The sequence below is a fragment of the Nannospalax galili genome, unplaced genomic scaffold (assembly GCF_000622305.1).
Source record: "Nannospalax galili isolate Female #2095 unplaced genomic scaffold, S.galili_v1.0 scaffold450, whole genome shotgun sequence".
Taxonomy (NCBI): domain Eukaryota; kingdom Metazoa; phylum Chordata; class Mammalia; order Rodentia; family Spalacidae; genus Nannospalax; species Nannospalax galili.
In genome coordinates, this window is record NW_008329134.1 from 2,735,567 (window position 1) to 2,754,627 (window position 19,061).

General features: G+C 38.0%; 1 protein-coding gene across 4 annotated transcripts in view; it reads right to left on the reverse strand.

The window, feature by feature from the left end:
• Hdac9 (histone deacetylase 9) overlaps positions 1 to 19,000 on the reverse strand; it is an 897,356-nt gene extending 878,356 nt beyond the window's left edge. For 2 of the 4 annotated variants that reach the window (XM_017797988.2, XM_017798012.2), the window contains exon 1: positions 18,836 to 18,996. The gene's annotated coding sequence lies outside the window, so the exon portion shown is untranslated. Of the gene's footprint in view, positions 1 to 18,835 lie in introns of all 4 variants that reach the window. The other 2 variants (XM_008832701.3, XM_008832682.3) reach the window with 2 other exon arrangements.
• Between the last annotated feature and the right edge of the window lie 61 nt (positions 19,001 to 19,061).

Consider the following 19,061-nt stretch of genomic DNA (forward strand, 5'->3'; position numbering starts at 1 on the left):
AGAAAGAAAGAAAGAAAGAAAGAAAGAAAGAGAGAGAGAGAGGTTAATTTCAGGTGTGTTTCAACAAAGCTACATGACCATTTCTTTGAGTCTTCAGCTCTCTGGTCCTCAGTAGGACAAATGCAAATAGCCTGTCCACACAGAGCAAAAATAGCTACTACTTAGGGGGAGAAGGGCTACCCTTCTAACCAAGACGGGAAGGTGAGAGAGACTGACTTGAATTCTGCTGTAAAATCACCTGGCTGCCCACACCCAGTCAGCTATATTTTAATTGAAAATTTAAAAACTCTAACATATGACACTGAAATTAAAAGAGCATCTTTGTAGATTTTCTGATTGTAAAATCTGGATAAGCCCACCAGGGTAATCTCTTCATTTACAGGCTACCCCCACTTGGCTGTTTTTGTTGGTTTGTTTGTTTAGTAGGTCACCTAATTTCTTTATTGGGTATGATTCATATGCTTGGGAATTCACTTTTTAAAATTTTGTTTTGATACATATTTTTAATTTTACATGTATGAGTTTTATGTGTTTTGTGTTGTATTTTATATGTTTTGCATACATGTATGTTAGTGTGCCCATGTTGTGCAATCAGACAAGGAGATAAGAAAAAGGTGACAGAAACCTGGGAACTGGAGTTATGAACTGTTGTTAGCCACCATGTGGGCTAACAGCTCTGGGAACTGAACTCAGGTCCTCTGCAAGAGCAGCAAGTGCTCTTAATCACTGAGCAATCTCTCCACTCCCAGAAACATAACCTTTTAACCCATATACTCCAGTGATTATTAGTATAATTATAGAGCTATGCAATCATCAGTTCTATCTAATTCCACAGCCTTTCTATAGACCCAAAAGAAAGATCATATCCACTGGTGATCACACCTTGCTTCCCTCCACACAGGCACTGGCAGCCTCCACTCACATACATGGAATCATACAATATCTTAAAAGTCTTAAAAGCCTGACTTGTTTCATGTACCACAACCTAATGATTATAGGATTCAGATAAGACAAGAGACATAAAAGTCAGAATTCTACCATGAAGGAGTCAGGTACTACAACATGACTGTTGAAGATAGTAGCAGTGATGGGAAGGAGGAATTAGAACTGAAAAGAGTCAGAAAAAGGAAATATTCTCCAGAAAGGATTAGTTAAATAATGATTGCTGAAGAAAATGAGTATGGTAGGCTTAAATCACATAAAACATCAGGCACGTGAGAAAAATGAAACACCTAAGTTGGGAGCAACGGGAGTGGAGGAAACTGAAATAAGAAAGCAAGACTATGCCTCAGCCTCATCTAAGGGATGCTGCTGGAACCACCAACCAATTCTCTAAGGAACACAGGTGTAGTGTGGGGTCAGGTTTTATCCCTGCTCAAGAAAATGAGGGAGTAAAACGAGGGGGTTCATTGATTCTTACACAGGGTAAAGGAAAGTGAGCCAAGGATCAGAATCTGCCCACGCTGGGGGGTAAAGGCAGTGCCTTGAAGGAGATGGAGAGCACAGTGAGGAAGAAACTGCCAGTCTCTGAGGGATGGCCATTTCAAGAGAGGATGTCACAGACAGAGTGAAACAGCACAGGGCAACATGTGAACCTGGAGACTAAAAAGCCGACTTTGGGATTTGACAACTAAGAAACAGGAATACAGGAAAGGTGTTTGGCGAGTATGAGAAAAGTAAAAAGCTAGATAATGCAAACCTTGTTTTCCTCAAAAGTCAGCATCGGGTCTATACACCTCAAATCTGTATTTAAATTTCTCAGAGAAAAGCAAGCTAGGTTTAATTACATTATCTGCCTCAGCTGACAGATACTGAACTAATTTATTTCTTTTACTAAAAGGACCTCTGAAAAGTTTACATCTCTATGATGCATAGCCACTAGGTGGTTTCAAGTTTAGAGTTATAAAAAGCAACTATTAGCATGTTTTATAAACACAAAAATTATGGGGACAGACAGCATATATAGTTTTGGCTGTGCATGACAGAGACCTGAAATAACAGAAGTTTAGACAAGACCACAAGTTGTTTCAGCAACTTAGCTTAACAAAAGTCACCATCAGCCCAGGCCTCTTTTAAAGGCTATTACTCCTCCATCCTTAGAGTGAATACTACTGCTAGTCTCCATAGCAAGGCCTAAAATCATAGCCCCCTTCCAGCAACAGCACTCTTCTGCCCTTTAACAGACCACCTGGAAGTTACACCAATGGCTTCTTCTTAACTCCTATGCACAGAACTCTGCCACATGCTGTGATTCCTAGCTGCAAGGGAGCCTAGGAATTGTCATCCTTATCCAACAGGAGCTGCTCCTCAGCTGAACTCAGAGGCTCTGCCTCTGAAGTCAATGAGGAAAAGACACTCTGATGACAACTGGCACTGTCCAACCAGAGTGGTGTTTTCCTATTTTTAGGTTCTGTGCTTAAAACTCCATAAATTATTTATATATCAGTTCAGTTTTGCAAGAGAATATAAATATGGCCTAACCTTTATGCTCAAGTGTTGGAAAAACAGCAATGTAACAATGCTATAAGTTTTGGCATCATGGTACTGATATTTATTTCAGTGCTGAAGAAAGTTAAAGTTAATTTCAATTTTTCCTCACTAAACTATTTTCCTAAGAATTCTAAAGCAACTCTGGTCTCCTTGCCATGCTTAACAACTAGCTTTCAAAAGACTACATTAAAAACTCAAATTATAAAATTTAAAAAATCATTGACATATTCCCACAGCATATGGTAAACTATACCACCTCAAGGATTCTTTTAAATTCTCATAGTCAATTGTGCCCTTACTGCCAGAAAATTCTCCAAGTAACAAGATGTGTTCACTATGGCAAGATATGCTGCCGGATTTTGACACTTTATTCTCATATTAGTTCACAGAGCTATATTTTATCATTCAAACATGTGAGTAGATTAAAAATAATGCAATTCACCAGCACAAAGTTCACTATTGCTTGATATGGGAACATTCTAGATACTGATTCATGAACTGCAGAACCTCCTAAAGATCCATAAAGGATGATCCTATTTAAAATACAGTAATGTATGAGCTCTTTTATGTTCATTCACATCTGCTAGATTCAAAAGTATAATATTTCAAAGTTACTTGGCTTCCATCTTATTTTAAAATCATGGTATTTTCCTAGTATCATTTTTAATTAGATTGCTTTTGGGGGGAAGGCTGGGGAATATGTGTCACTGTGGGCAAGTGGAGGACAGAAGACAAATCTGAGGGAGTTAGTTCTCGCCTTCTACTTTGTGGGTCCTGGGGATCAAAGTAAGGCTTGGTGACAAGCATCCTTACTGACTGAGCCATCTCATCAGCCCCTATAGTAGCATCTTACATCTGCTTAAAAGTATTTAAATTATAGCCAGCTGTGGTGGAGGAGGATCTCTGTGAGTTCAAGGCCAGCCTGGTCTACATAGTGAGTTCCAGGAGAGCTGGGGCTACAGGAGACCCTATCTCAAAAAGACCAAAAGAAAAAACAAAAAACATTTAAATTTTATGTCAACAAAACTTTCCAGGACAGCTGGGGCTGCAGGGAGACCCTATCTCAAAAAGACCAAAAGAAAAAAAAAAAAGCATTTAAATTTTATGCTCAACAAACTTAACTCCTTAATCTCTGACTGGCTTACTTTAAGGGTTTCTTTTTAGATATTTTTGATGTTTGGTTGGTTGGTTGGTTGTTACTTGATTGCTTATATGGCTGATTGGTTGTTTCTAGTTTTGTTACTGTGATTTGTGAGAAAGGGGTCTTGCTGCGTAGCCCAGGCTGGCCTTGAATTCATGATACTCCCACCTCAGTCTCCCCAGAAGTTAGGATTATAGGCATGTACCAATATTACCCATAGGTTAAGAGTGGTTTTGAATGGCAAGGGCAGTGATAAAATACATTAAAACATGGTATGAAGCTTTCAATTAAAATGCGTTTATAATACAAAGCATCCATTTAAACATTGGAAATGATTAAAAATATGAAGTAAAAATACCACAATGAACTACATTAAACTGAATATTAAATACTTATATCCTCTCAGAAATGTTCTTGACCAACAGAATTTTGTCTGAAACAAAAAAGAATGGGAGATATCCACTTCCATCTAAAACCAATAAAACAGACTCAATGCCTTCCTGCCTGAAAAAAAAAAAAAGAAAGAAAAGAAATTTAAATTGCATTCAAAATATATAAAACAATAGTTTCAAGACATGGACTACCAAGAAATAATCCTTAAAAATTAAAAACATGAGGTAATGCCTAAGAAAGTAGAAACTCAGTATGTGAGACCCTTGACTTTCCTAGCTTTCAGATTGTGATAGAAAAAGGGAAATTCCAGGCTGAGCTTTCTCCTTAATTGAAGAAAGGATCTGAGCATCTAGGGAGATCAGGGAATCTAGAAATCATGGGAGAGAGGGGTAGAAGGAAGCTGAACAGAGAGGTCTCCAGAGAACTTCAGATGATCCTCACAGACATTCATCACAGAAGTGATCAGCACCTGTGAGTGAAAGACAGCCCAAAGCCAGGGAGGAAAAATCACTTGAAAGAATTAGAGGAAAGAGTACCTAGCACTCACCTAGGAAGGAACTGTGCCTGCACACACCTGCCGCACCAGAGAAAGAAAATCTCATAATTCATGCGGTGTTAGGTACAGTGCTTAGAGACTAATTTTAAAAACAAGACATAAAAGGATCAAACTATTTCCAAATACTAACTGCAGCCCAGAAAAGAAGTGTTCAAGAAAATGTTTGCAACCATAACAATGCTCAGAATTCTACAAAGTAAAAAAAAAAAAAAAAAAAAAAAAAAAAAAAAAAAAAAAAAAAAAAAAATTTTTCCTCTTTAATAATTAGTAATAGACAAAGCTGGTTTTAGATCAATGGTAAAATGCTTACCTAGCATGTATGAGGCCCTGTGTTCAGTCTCCAGCATTGCAAGAAGATGAAAAAAATACTGCACATACAACAAAATAGTAAAATAAAGATCATAACAAGCAGAAAAATCAATAAAAAAACTGACCAAGAACATAAAGATATGTTAGAATTTGAAATCATGGTCATCAAAGCAGTTATTATAAATCCATTGCATATGTTCATAAAGTTAGAGATGTGAAAATATTTAAAGCACTCAAATCCAACTTTAATGGATGAAAACTTACAATATTGAGGAAAAACACAGTGCATATGATTATTGGTTATGAACATGAAGACATAGCAACAGAAATTATGTAAAATAAAATAAAGTTAAAGAGAAGAAAAATAAACAGAGCATGGAACCTGATCTAAGTAACAGTCCATGAAGCACACTAAGAGGATGAAAAGTCCCCAAACTGGAAGAAATTATTTATTTTTTTCAAATTGACAGAAATTACAGACTCATACATCTAAGAAGTACAATCAACCCAAAGTAAAAGAAACATAAAGAAAAGCTATGCAAAAACACATCATGTCAGATTACACAAAACCAACAATAAAGAAAAAAACAACAATAATGTATGTATGCATACATACAAACAAAGATAAGGGTAACAGCAAGAATCTAATAAAAACTATGAAAATGATAAAATAATGGAATAATAGTTTTAAAGTATTTTTAATTTTTGTTCATTTATTTTTATATGTATATGAGTGTTTTGCTTGCATGTATGTAAGTACTCCATGTGTGTGTAATGGCCGTGGAGGTCAGAAGAGGGCATCAGATCTCCCGGACTGAAGTTATAGAGAGTTGTTAGCTGCCATGTAAGTGCTGAGAACCAAACCTGGGTCCTCTGCAAGAGCAGCCAGTGCTCTTAACCACTGAGTCATCTCTCTGGCCCCCTTTAAAGTATTTGTAAAAGCCAATTTGAAATCAAATCTGTATCAAACAAAAATGTTATTAAAAAAAGAAACAAGCAAAATAAAGCTGCTTTCAGACATAAAACCTGAAAGTCTTCATCACCAATAGATTTGTGCTACAAGACACAGGGGAAAAGACCCTGAGGCAAAAGGCAGATGACAGCAGCTGGAAGTCAGGGCAGGCACAATGCATTGGAAATGCCAAGTACCTGGGTAAAATCAAAAGACGTTTTACCATGGAAATCTTTTTAAAATATTACTCAAAGAAAATTAGGTAGGTTTTGCAATATATACACACAGAAATATAATAGGATATGAAATAAAATTCTGTATGCGTGTGTGTATGTATATGGTGCACGTGTGTGAGTGCATATGCACATATGCGTGCATGTATTGCGTAGAGCCCCCAGGGCCTCTCACTTGAACCTATAGCTTACCTAGTCAGTTGGTCTTGCTAGCCAGCTTGCTTTGGGCATTCCACCTCTGCCTACTGAGTTCTGAGAATACAGACAGGCTGCCACGCCTCTCCAGCATTTACACGGGTGCTGTGGATCTCTGATCCTCACGCTTATGGAGCAAGTGCTTTACTCAATGAGGCACCTCCACATCCCCAGGATACAAAATACATTTTAATGTTTTCCAATCATACATTCACACCATAATATTTTAAATCTGCTAATCTAGTAAATTAAGATTATAGACATTATTCTAAAATCCCTTTCAAATTGACATTATACTTTTGAAAATAGAACATAAGCTGATTTTATTACATTTTTTTCATAAACAAAATGTAGCAACTTCAAAAGGTTATTCTAGCCAGTAAACAAGTTAAAATGCAAGTTTAGGCCATGGTTTTGCTAAACTTTCTAAATAGCAAACACTACTGTTTTCGTGTAATAACTAAACTTAAATATTTTTATTCATGTAGGTGACTGTTAAAAATTAAGTCAAACAGGTAAATAAGAAAATTTAAAATATATTTATAGCACAAATTCCTTATTTCCCCAACTACTGCAAATGACAATAAGGCCAAACACATATATCATCAGAACTTTGTAGAGAATGTTTATCAGGAAGGTTGGGGGAGAAGGTGACAAAGCAGGCTGTATTTTCCATCTTAAAAGGATGGTGAAAGAATAACAAGATAAAAGCCCAACTGTGGATACACAAGGACTGAGGCTACTGAGTTTCCTCTGATTACGTGAAGTCTATTGCAAAGTACATCTGCAGCTCGCTGAGTGAGTGGTGCTGAAATGAAAATGAAACACTGTGGACTGCAGTAAGAGAAAGGTGGGTTTCAAGATGAACATCCAGAACACACAAAACTGACTTGGAAAAGATTTATTTGGCCATAAAGCACAGCACAGAGTCTTTTATGTGTATTACCCTGAATAGAAATGCTGATGCACCATGAAGTTTAAAGATGACTAAGCCAAACTAAAACAGTGAACAAAAGGCAAGTCTCTATGTAGAAATCTGTGCATTCTCATTTTACTGTATAAGGTAACTATTGGATCTTTAGTAGTAAACCGAAGGGGTGTAAATTTCTAATGTGTTGTTTATATGTCAGCAGAGTTCATTTCAGTCCATTTGTTTAGTTAGCATAGTCTAACCGTTATTCATTAACAGATTTGCTGTCTGTACAAGAATTAAATAAGACAATGTATGTGAGTATGGTCAACACCAAGGCCCAGTACATGTATGAGGAACTGTAATCTAAGTCTTGCTCTAGCAGACTCGCAAGTTGTGTGAAAGATACTAGCAACTCAAAAGAAGAAATACCTGCCCTTCTAAATGGGCCATCCTATGGTATTACATTTGGGCAATAGCTATAAAACATGTGATCGCAGTATTACTTCTTATGCAATCACTGAATTCTGATACGTTAAATGTTTTGATGTTCCTGAGTTTTCTTCTGTGATAGAAAATGTAAAGGGGCAAGATGAGCACAGAAATCAATGGAAGAAATAGAATATTCAAAGATTTTTTTAATAACAGATTTTAAAGATTTCAGAATACCAGCAAACATAGTAGATAATCACTAATATGGAGGCAAGCATAGCATAAACAATGGCAGTGTTTTTGTTGATGATGATGTTGGTAGTGGTGGCGATGATAGTGGTGGTAGTAATGGTGATGATGATGATGGTGATGATATCAGAGGTGATAGTGGTGATGATGGTGGTGTTAATGAAATATAGATAATCCAAGTTTGAATGGCTTATTGGGGAAAAGGTTAAAATATAGAGACTAGCAAATATAAGGTAAGCCAGGTCATTAAAAAAATAAAAAAGCATATGTGAAACTTTGTTTGGTAAAATGGGGTCAGTCCTCTAGACTAATAAGGACATGATGAAAAATAAATTCTGACAGGAGAGTGAGGGAAGAGATGACAGAAAATATTACTATTTGGGGAAAAAATGAAACCAACTTGATGGAATGTGCTGCTACTTTTGAAGTAATATAACTAACCTCATCCATCCACTAAGTGTGGGAATGACTTTTACCTAACCTTATAACTAAAGTTAATCTTATGTTCTGAAATCATATAACAGCTTGTTTATAATGCAGATAAGCTTACTAGGCCTTGGGCTCATCTCGTGACCACAGCATATAGCTTTAATCCTCATGACCTTTCCTTGCCCTGACCCAGAATAACGTATATATGTGTATGTTGTGAAAATATCAAACACTGCAAACAGTGAATATTTGCTGAAAGCAACAAATTATCTCATTTGTATTGTAAAGAACAAGTGGCATTAGACTGATAACATCTGTTTGTAGTCGTGTGTGCTATTCTAGGGCAGTAGGAGTCAGAAAGGGAGAATCCCCTGATAAGACAAGCTCCACTCTTTTTCCTCATTTCATTTTGGATGTATTATTTCAATAAAGAAAGAGAAAAGTGCTCTCAAAAGAGCAGAGTTCTAGGAGAAATCCAAAGGAACAATTTTTCAGAACAGATCAGGTTCCACTCATGGTTTTAAAGAGTGTTAGGGAGTCATATTGTATTTCTTCAGGAATGGCCATAACACGGCATCTTACCACCATAAGCAATAACAAAATCAAGGAAAAAAAAAAAAAAACGGCTTATCACTACCAAAAATGTAGTCATAGTATTAAATAAATGGGCAAATGATTCTGAGTGTGGAAGCATTATCACTGGGCCATATGAGAGTGATAATTAAATAAATAAAATTAAGTAAAGTAAATTCAAGTCTTTGGCCCCACTGGCTAAACTTCAGAGGCCACATGTGCCCAATAGTTAGGATGTTGGAAAGCATGTATGTAGATCTCCAACATGGCAGAAAGTCCTATGCAGAACACTGACCCCCCACAACTGTTAGAAGTCCCCGTCCAGGAACGATGAGATCTAAAGAAGATACACAAGCCAACTGATCACCTATTCCTTCATTCAGAACATTTATTCAGCACTTCCCATGTGTGAGTTGGTGTTTTAAGCATTAAGATAACATAGTCCCTGGCTTCATGGAGCTCACAGAGCAGTAAGAAATAACATATAAACAACTGGTCAATCAACCAATATTTGTTAGGCATCAGTTGTAAAAAATGTAATCCATGGTGTAAAAGACAATAAAAATTGGGCACATTCTCTGACCTTAAAGAGTTTTAATCTAGTTACTTCCTCAAAGGGCACAGAATGATGTAAATTGGCAAATTATCTGGCACTGTGTACTTCAAATTGGAACCTGAAAGTTAGACATGAAATTCTTTCTTCATTTGAGCTTTTTATTGAGATGATTATCAAGAGAGAGAACTATAGATCTGTCATCACTAGTTTCTGAATAAGTACTTAAGAGGAAACAGTACTATAGAACAGGCATTCCACTTTCTTATTAGTGACAGATAGATAGATGATGGATGATGATGATGATAGGTAGGTAGGTAGGTAGGTAGATAGATGATAGATAGATAGATAGATAGATAGATAGATAGATAGATAGATAGATAATTAGATAGATAGATAGATAGATAGATAGATAGATAGATAGATAGATAGATAGATAGATAGATAGATAGATAGATAGATAGATAGATAGATAGATAGATAGATAGATAGATATAGATAGATAGATAGATAGATAGATAGATAGATAGATGATAGATAGAGATAGAGAGATAGAGATCGATAAAGGCCAAATAATAATAATAAGCAAATGAAGTCTGGCCAGGTGTGGTGGCTCACACCTATAATCCAAACCCCTGAAGAGACTGAAGAAAGGGGATGGCTTCAAGTTCAAGGCCATCTTGTGCTACCTAGTAAGTTCCAAGCTAGCCTGAGCTACTATAGAAAGACCCTATGTCCAACAAAACAAAACAAAACAAAAAATCCTGATCAAAGGATAGGTGAAGATGAATCATCACTATGGAGCATGTATAGAGTCAACATCCTGCACACCATGGTAAGCCGTCAACATCTCTGTGTAGTTTGCACACAAGCTGCTCTCCACTCTAGCCATCTTGTAATAGGCTTTGCTCCTTTGATGTAGAAGCCAATGACTCCACAGTAATGATCATATTTTTTTAAAGAACAAAAAAATTACAGCATTCTCATTTGACATCTCATTAAAACCAGCATTTTTGGATTTTTAGTGATAGAATTTTGGTGATCTATAAAGTCTGAATACCCTGAACCAACAACAACAAAAAGTCTTGAAGTTAATACTCCTTATTTTCTTTAAATCTACGTTTAAAATGACATTTTCTGTACTTGTGTTGCTATGAAACACAGACCTGATTAAATCAGAGCAGAGTCTAAGGCTCCGTCCCTCACTCTCCAACCCAACACTGGCAGAGTCATCTCAACATACATCATTTGTCATGTGACTCAGTGCCGTTGCTTCTCATTTCATCAGTTCCTTTGTTCATATTTTACATTTGTTCACTGATTTGGGGTTTTAATAATTTATAAAATCTATAAGCAAAAAAGTTTGCATTTTATGATACCATGTACTTAACTAAAACACAGTAAAAATAACAGGTTCATGCTGTAAAGATCAGTAGTCTTGGCCAATATCAGCTCAATCTTCCTGTAGTGTTTTGTTTGAATAGCAAGTCTAATCTTCTCCACCCTTTCCATGTAGGCATGGATGTGAGGGTATAGCTCTAAAAGGAGCCACAGAGAGACCATAGGTACATGTATAAATTACTCAGTACATTAACTACATCTCTACATTTCAAAACTCTGAAAATACTTTTTTTAGTAAAATCTTTAAAGACATTTTCATGCAATAGCTTCTTTCTAAAATGGACTTTTAAAATTAATACAAATCAATTTGTAAACCTTTGAGCACTTCAGCTACAACCATAAACTACAGTATAAATTCACAGAAGACTGAAGCCAGGAGGACCCGCAGTCATCAGAGGATGTATCACAAAAGAGATGGGACATACACTGAGTCTAGAGGAAAAGCCAAACACAGAGGGTTCAGCTTCCTAATGAGCAAGAGACCCAACAGAGTCACAGAGTAGTGGACCCTTCCTTCAGAGACCCAACAGAGTCAAAGAGCAGTGGAAGCCTAGTTCGGCTGCATATTGATGACTGGTATCTCTGATCGGAATATGAGCCAAGAATGGAAGGCTGAAAGAAGGCCAGTCAGTCCTCTGTCAATTGCAAGGAACAGAAAGTCAGTTCATGATAGCGTACTGCTTGCATAACACAACAAACCAGAAAATCAGTGGTAGAACTGCCTCAAGGATGCCCAGATGTAGAAAGCAAACAATTATCACATTCCTCCTGTTGACCTTTATTTACACACGTCGATTAATTTTCTGAGTCTGGCTGCACCCATCTATCTAAAATGCAAGGCACTTGCTTAACAGCAGCAGTTAAAAAATACAAAGGTTCGAAAGGGAGATCTTTTTTAAAGGTTAAAACCTCATTTAATTTTATGTCTTACAGGGTTTATACTGAGTACAATATTGTATAACTGTAATAATTCAACTGTAAACCTAAAAATTTATAGCCAATTTTGAAAGAGATGCATCTTAGCTCAGGAAATTGTTATTGAATATGTCAATGCTGTTGTAATGAAATGCTTCTTATAAGTATGTGGTTATTAAATAAATAATTTTAAAAAATACAAAGGTTCGAAAGATAAGGTAGGACCAGAGTGTGAAAAGGCTACTGCCATGTAGGGAGCTGAGGTTTTGGAGTCATATCTCTAAATAAAAAGCTAAAACTTACATAAAGAAACAAATTTATTTTGAGATTTTCTGAGTGTCACTGGGGACCAAGATATCACCATTTAGCTGAGGATAGTTCACAGTTTCTGACTTTATAACTTGCACTTTCTAAAAGGGTAGGCACCTGGACTTGGATGAGACACATTACTCCCATCTAACTGTCCACCATCAAATGGTCCATTGGTCATCTAACATAATCCAATCAGAGCATTATCTTGGGTTATTCAGTTTTAAATGTTTACAATTTGACTAAAATATCCAGAGGTATCTTAAAGGCTTCTCATACTATATTGGGGTATATAATACAACTCAGTCAAATGAACAGAAAATAGATGAGACTTTCAGGGTCCCACACCAAGCTTGTATTTTACAGTAAAGCAGGAAGGGGATCTGGGCCAATGATTCTGATCAATGGAACAAGAGCCATTTAAAGAAGAGGTTTAAGTACATAAAATAGAAGAAAGGGGTAAAATATCTATGAATAGAATTCGGAGGCACCACAGAGTAGAAAGGAGGACTGAGTAACAGAAGAACAAAGGAATAAGATCTCAATAGACTTTTCAAGTAGATCAAACAGTGGCATCTGAAAAGCTATAGAAAGAACCCTATGGCCAAAGAGGCAAGGAGAATTCATAATGTTCCCTGATTTAACTTAATAGTAGAAATCTACATACAGGAGAGAAAACGGACTCCGAGCTTTTGATTTTAACCAAAATGTTAAGTTCAAATAAAAATGAACAGCCTCCACTCTCTATTCTTACTTTTAGATCTAAGAAAGACCTATAATCTATGCTTCCTGCTGGGAAAATAAAAGAAAGCATGATGCAGCACCCACTCTCGCTCGTATCTTTAACCAACATCTTCCAGTGTGCAGTTCTCTCAAGGTGAATGATGAACCCCAAGAGCAGTTCCAGCAGATCTGCACTTCAATGTGTGCATTAACAGCTGCCCCTGGAGACTCACTCACTGCTGTGAGAACAGAATGTGAGCACAGGCTGTGAGCACTGGAATCAGGCCTGAATTCAATTCCTGATGCCTCCCATAGCTGACTGACCCTGGACAAAGTATTTAACCTTTCAAAGTGTTCTCGTACTTGGGGATGGAAGAGGAAGCAAGTGGAGGGAAATGTGAGCCAGGCTGCCAGAGGTGAGATGTGGATTCAGTAAAATCGTCCTTGTGAAGTGCTTGGAGAATGGGCTGTATTCAGTAGGCCCCTGAATGCCTTATGTAGCATTCCATAGTCTCTGAGTCACAGACATAGTACAGTGGCTCTCAGTGACTTTGAGTTTGTTTTCTTCCAACAGAATTCAGGAGGCAATGCTACAGAGTTCCAAATCATAGCGCTGGATCCCTAAAGTGATTGATGGGACTGAGCCCTTAAAAGTCTTTGGAATGTGGACTATGTTAGAGATTGATTAATCAATCCCTATGCCAACATGTGCTAGTGATTCAACTTTAAGAAGGGTTCCACTCTGTGCTCACCACCATCACTATCCTAAACCCCAGAAGAGCTCTTTTCCTAAGGACCTCCTGCCAAGTGATCTAACCTAGTTGAAAACTTAAACATCCCATTAAACAATTATTTGCTCACTTTTTTTCTTACTCTTTCCCTCAATGGTGGACATCTTTCATTCTATTTTGGCCAGGATAACTTGACCCTATTCTTATTTATACACAGACAATCCTCCTTTATGTGACAGAACATAACTCCCCAGGTAAAAGCTGGGTGCTGGCAATGACAACAACAATATCTCACAGAATGGGTTTTGAAAAGGTATTTCGAATTTTGTTTCTGAGGCAGTAGCTTCTCAGGCAAGTCCATTCACTAGGCCAGAGACTTTATGAGACAATGTGGTAGATACATCTCAAGGTGGCCTCCAATAAGTCATGCTTGGGTACAATCACCTCCCTTAAGTTCAGGTAGAAAAAGGATTTGCCTCTGGCTAACAGAATATATATAGCAAAGGTGATGGATGTCATTCTGTTGACCACATTATATCAGTATGGTACACACACACACACACACACACACACCACACACACACAGAGAGAGAGAGAGAGAGAGAGAGAGAGAGAGAGAGAGAGAGAGAGAGAGAAAGGCAAAGTAACTGCCATCATTATATCATATCATATAATGTTATATCCTCTGCCTTATCCAAGTGCAGCAGGACAGACCATGAGAAAGTAAGTAGCCATGCTGTAAGGTGTCTACAAGAGGGTTCCTTGGCCAAGAACTATAGGCAGCTTCCAAGAGCTGAGAACAGCCTGGGACTGACAGGCAGCAAGAAAATTGAAACCTCAGTCCTACAACCACAGGGAGACAATAACGCTAACAGTCTATCTAAGTTGGAGACATATCTTTCCCCATTTGAATCTCTGATAAAACTGCAACCCTAACCAACTCCTGGTAAGAAACAGCTGACAGAGGACCTAGCTGAGCCATGCATGGACATGTGGCTTATGTTAAGCTGTTAAATTCACTACAATGTGTTGCAGAGTAATAGCAAATGAAAACAATCAATAGTCTTTAATAAATGTACTAGTGCTTCAATTAACAAGCATTAGTTTTCATGACTTGCTACTCAATATCTTGAGTGACACATATTCATTCTATCTACATCTTACCTTCCTTCCAAATGCCACTAATCACTATTCAACTAGTGAATAGTTGAAACTAGTCCACACTCATCTTCTTCCTATACAGCTTCTGTAGAAATAGGAAGAAAGCACCATTTCCAGTCACATCAATGCTCCTCAGACACCGCAGCATGCTGTACTCTGCCTGTTGCAGCACAGAACAGGCAAGTTCCCCTCTCTTTGAAGCTCTAAAGCAAATTCATTATAATTAGCAGTAAATTGCCAAAAAATTTTCTAAACTTCAGAAAATTTTAATCTAAATTAAAAATTATTTAGATGTACTTCAATAAAACACACAATTAGGAGAAGGGACAGCAAAAAAAAGAAATTTACTTAATAGGAAGTGCCTGGTCCTGTTGTCTTTCTTAGTTTATAAAAACAAACAAACCTAGAATTATTGTAAACAAATATGTGTACGTGTAAGCTTACATAAGATCACAGCATCTGTGAAACTGCAAAACTTCCCTCTGTATTCTGGATAATACACTGCATTTCTCAATCTGATAGCACAATACAAGAATTCTGTCACCGTGGCTACTACAAATCATGTGGGCAATTATCCTGAAAATTCTGTGGATCTGAAAGAATGGGAACATGGCAGGATGAAGAAAATGATGAACAAGTTGCCACGTGTTCTCCTTTTTTAAAGTATGTTTATCAAGATGCAAATGACAAGATTTTTCTACAAACCTCTTGTTCACAACCATTGGACTATAAGTTCAGACAAAGCTTTAGAGGTGAGAGAGAAAGGGGGAAAGAAGGAAGGAAATGAGGGAGAGAGGGAGAGAGAGATACCAACATGTGGCTCTGGAGTAGACACTCGGAAACTCCATTACTGACTTGTGTTAACATTCTTTCTTCTCAAAAATCAAGTCATGAGTTCTCTCACTGATGAGGCAGGTGATCCTCAAGTTGACAAGCAAGTTAATAAACCTCAAAGGCTGCTTTGATCAGAAAGGGAGAGTGTGTGGTTGATAAAGCAAGCCAGTGCAGGCATAGCAAGGCAAGGGCCATGGAGTGCCTACAAGAAAGCACGCCCCTCAGAGGGCTTGTGCATGCTTCTCTGTGTTCAACTACCTGTTAGTCAGAGTTCAACACAAGAACCCATCCCCTCATGGCTATAATGATGACTCAAAATCTACCCTGTATACCTAAAGAGGTAAGCACTTGAAATCTAGGAACATATATATCTATGAAATTGTCATGACAGCTTGTCCTTTTCATTAGGAAAGTGGAAAGACGTTATGCTTAGTTTCACAATGATTCACTCATGTATAATCTTGGATCTATCTGTTTACCTGCTGTCTCTAAAGTGAAAATAATATGTAATCCTACACATCTCTCAAATTTTTTGAGGAATTATCAAGAAATGTAAGAGTTATAATAACAACCTGGAAAATACATGCATCTGTGTGTGTAATACAAATATCTTCATTGAAGGAAAAGGTCTTTGACCAATAAAAGTCCCCTACCAATTTATACATTAATATAAACTACATTTGAAGTAAAAATAAAAAAGCTACATTTGGATGCAATCACAAAAAATGTCCATAGCTTCACTATTTCACTAATGAAAAGGTACAGATGCTGCATACAGAAGGATTTTATGATGTCCATATGTTTCTCAAATGACTCTCCTTGTCAGCTAATTCTCCATATCTCTATTGAAGAATAACCTGCACATTCCTCTCTGAGAGAGTGTGAAGTATAATACTGTACTGTTTAAACAACTCAAGAAAGTCATCCTAATAAAAAAGAAATGAAGATTATGCAAACAATATACACTTAGTGAACATAATAAAAATGAATTGTGGCTATCATTTAAAATAGTTAAGAAGATTTTTGCCTGGTAGTTAGCCTTAAGATTTAAGGGTCTTTAAACATTCAGATAAAAGTTATTCTATAACATATATATATGCATATATATTAACTATGCATAATGATAGTGACTTCATTAAGAAAGCCAATATGGTAACAGTTTGGTCACAAACATTCATAAAATCTGTAACCATGTGAAAATTACCTTTTAGCTTCAGAAGCATTATCATCATTTTTACAGAATTTGGTATTTTAATATGCCAAATAGTCTCAGGTCACTGTTATTCTGGCTTTCCAATAAAGGCCAGCTCTGTGGTCTGAATTGCAATGGGGGAGGAACAGGAAAAAAGGAAGAAGAAGAAAGAAGGAAGAAGGAAGAAGGAAGAAGGAAGAAGGAGAAGGAGAAGGAGAAGGAGAAGAAGAAGAATTCTCCTATCTATAAACTGGCACTTCATTTAAAACTCTTAACTTCCTCCTGCCCAGCCTTCCGCCCACTCTGTAGTGAAGACTGTGAATTCAGAAACAAAGCAGGGACCACAGCTCTCTTTCTCTAACTGGCAGCCTACCAAAGGTCAGGCTCAGGATCCCCGCTGTACTTGCACCTGTTTGGTACCTAACACATCTGAAGGCATTGGCTTTGTCCCACATGTGCATGTTAACGGTAAATACTGCTCATCTTGAGATTGGCCCCATTCAAACAACATAAAGGAGAAAAAAATTATAAGCAAGTTTTAAAGCTAACTTATTTGCTCTTTTCCAAAATACAATATTGTTCTTAAGCATTTTAAATATGAATGGTTTCCAGAAGGCACACTAGTGATTTGATGTTTGAATAATTAAATTGGTCCAAACTGGAACAGTGGTTTAAAAGGATAAAGAAGACTAATTACTCTTTAAAAGGCAAATATAATAAACAACAAATTTTCAGTCACATTCATTTCCATAATAAACATCCAAAGTACCAAATAGTTCAAAAGGTATCTTTTCCAAACATGATTTTTAAATTGTCCTCATTTATTAACTGCAACTTATTTGTGCTGTTACTAATTACAGAATTTTTTTTGAATTATGGGGCATCATAAAATAACATCCAAACCTTTCCAAATGTCAAAAGGTTTTCTTTCCAAAGACTTCAGGTTGTTTTTTTTCTTTTATGTGGATTCTCTCTAAACTTACTACTCCCTTTTCCTAGATTTCAACAATTCCTACAAGATTTGGAAACATGATTATGCTCTGAAGACTTGTAATTCCTAAACGTTATTCTTTTTAAGAGATCTCGACACACAAGAGTATTCAGCTGCATAAGCATTATACCATTTGGAGGAGGGAGCAATTAACTCTTCGCTTTCTTATAAGTTAAACTTGTTATGCCCTTTACCTCCCTTCCATAATATTCCTATGCAATGGGATATGTGCATGCATCGGTATCCCGTTACTAACATTTTAAAATGCTATAGTTTATCTAAAAGTTCCTCTTAGGAATACACACACATCTTTCCTGACGAGCAAAAAACAAAAAAAAAAAAAAACGCGACAGAAATAAAACCTTCTGAAATGAGAGCATAGGAAACTCACGAGAGGCATCACATGTATAGATAGCATTCTGAACTCAAGCCCAAAGCCAGCGCCTTGGAGCTGCAGGGCAGCTCGGCCCAACTCTGTCTCACACAGACAGAGGCCTCTGGATACCAGCACCTCTCACTGCTGACAAGGAGGCGACATTCTCAAAGCCAAGGTACCCACTAGGTGATCCCGGAACAGAGAACGCTCCCCTAGTCCTAGCTCCCTCTGGTCTCCTCTGTGACACCCCTGGGTGGGGTTTAATTAACCAATTTACCTTAATAAGTTTAAACATTCATCACTCCTCCTCTGGCCTCAGCACAGCTTCATCTCCCATTCTCCAGCACCCTAAACTTTTCTTAAAACCCAGTATTCTGCTCTCTTGACTTTGAAGTGCCCCACCAAACATCAAAGGTAACCCCACTAAGTATTTCTCCCCTCAAGCAACATGTTGGCAGTACAAACTTTTCATTCATAGCTCGGATGCGACAGGAACCGGGTGTTTGGGGGGGTCGGAGGAAAATCCGGCCAGCAACCCCCGGCCTCGGCTTGCCTGGCCAAATGTCAGGGTCTTCACCAAAAAGACAGCCCAGCACCCAACTTCTCACAATGGTACCCACCAAGCTCCGGGCTGTGAGATGCAAGGCAAGTGGCACTAAGTCCGGACCGAGATGCAGCTAACCTGGGGAACCCAAACAGGGAATACCGCGGCGCATCAGGAGCAGCCTGGCCCCAATTCCCAGGGCTTTGCCCGAGCAGCACGGAGCCCGGCTGCGGGGCCACTCACCTCCGCCCGCTCCTGCAAGGCTGTCGCGCCCTCCTCCGCCCCGCGCCGCGACCCCCTAACTTCGCCCCCTTCTCCAAACAGCCATCTTCCGAAGCGCAGGCGAGAATGGCGAGACAGGAAGCGGCCCGGGGATGGAAAGTTGGCGGCGGGAGCGCGGCGGACTGCGGACGGCGAGGGCGGCGGGCGGTCGGGGCTGCGCGCTGTGCGGGACGCGCCGCCGGGGGAG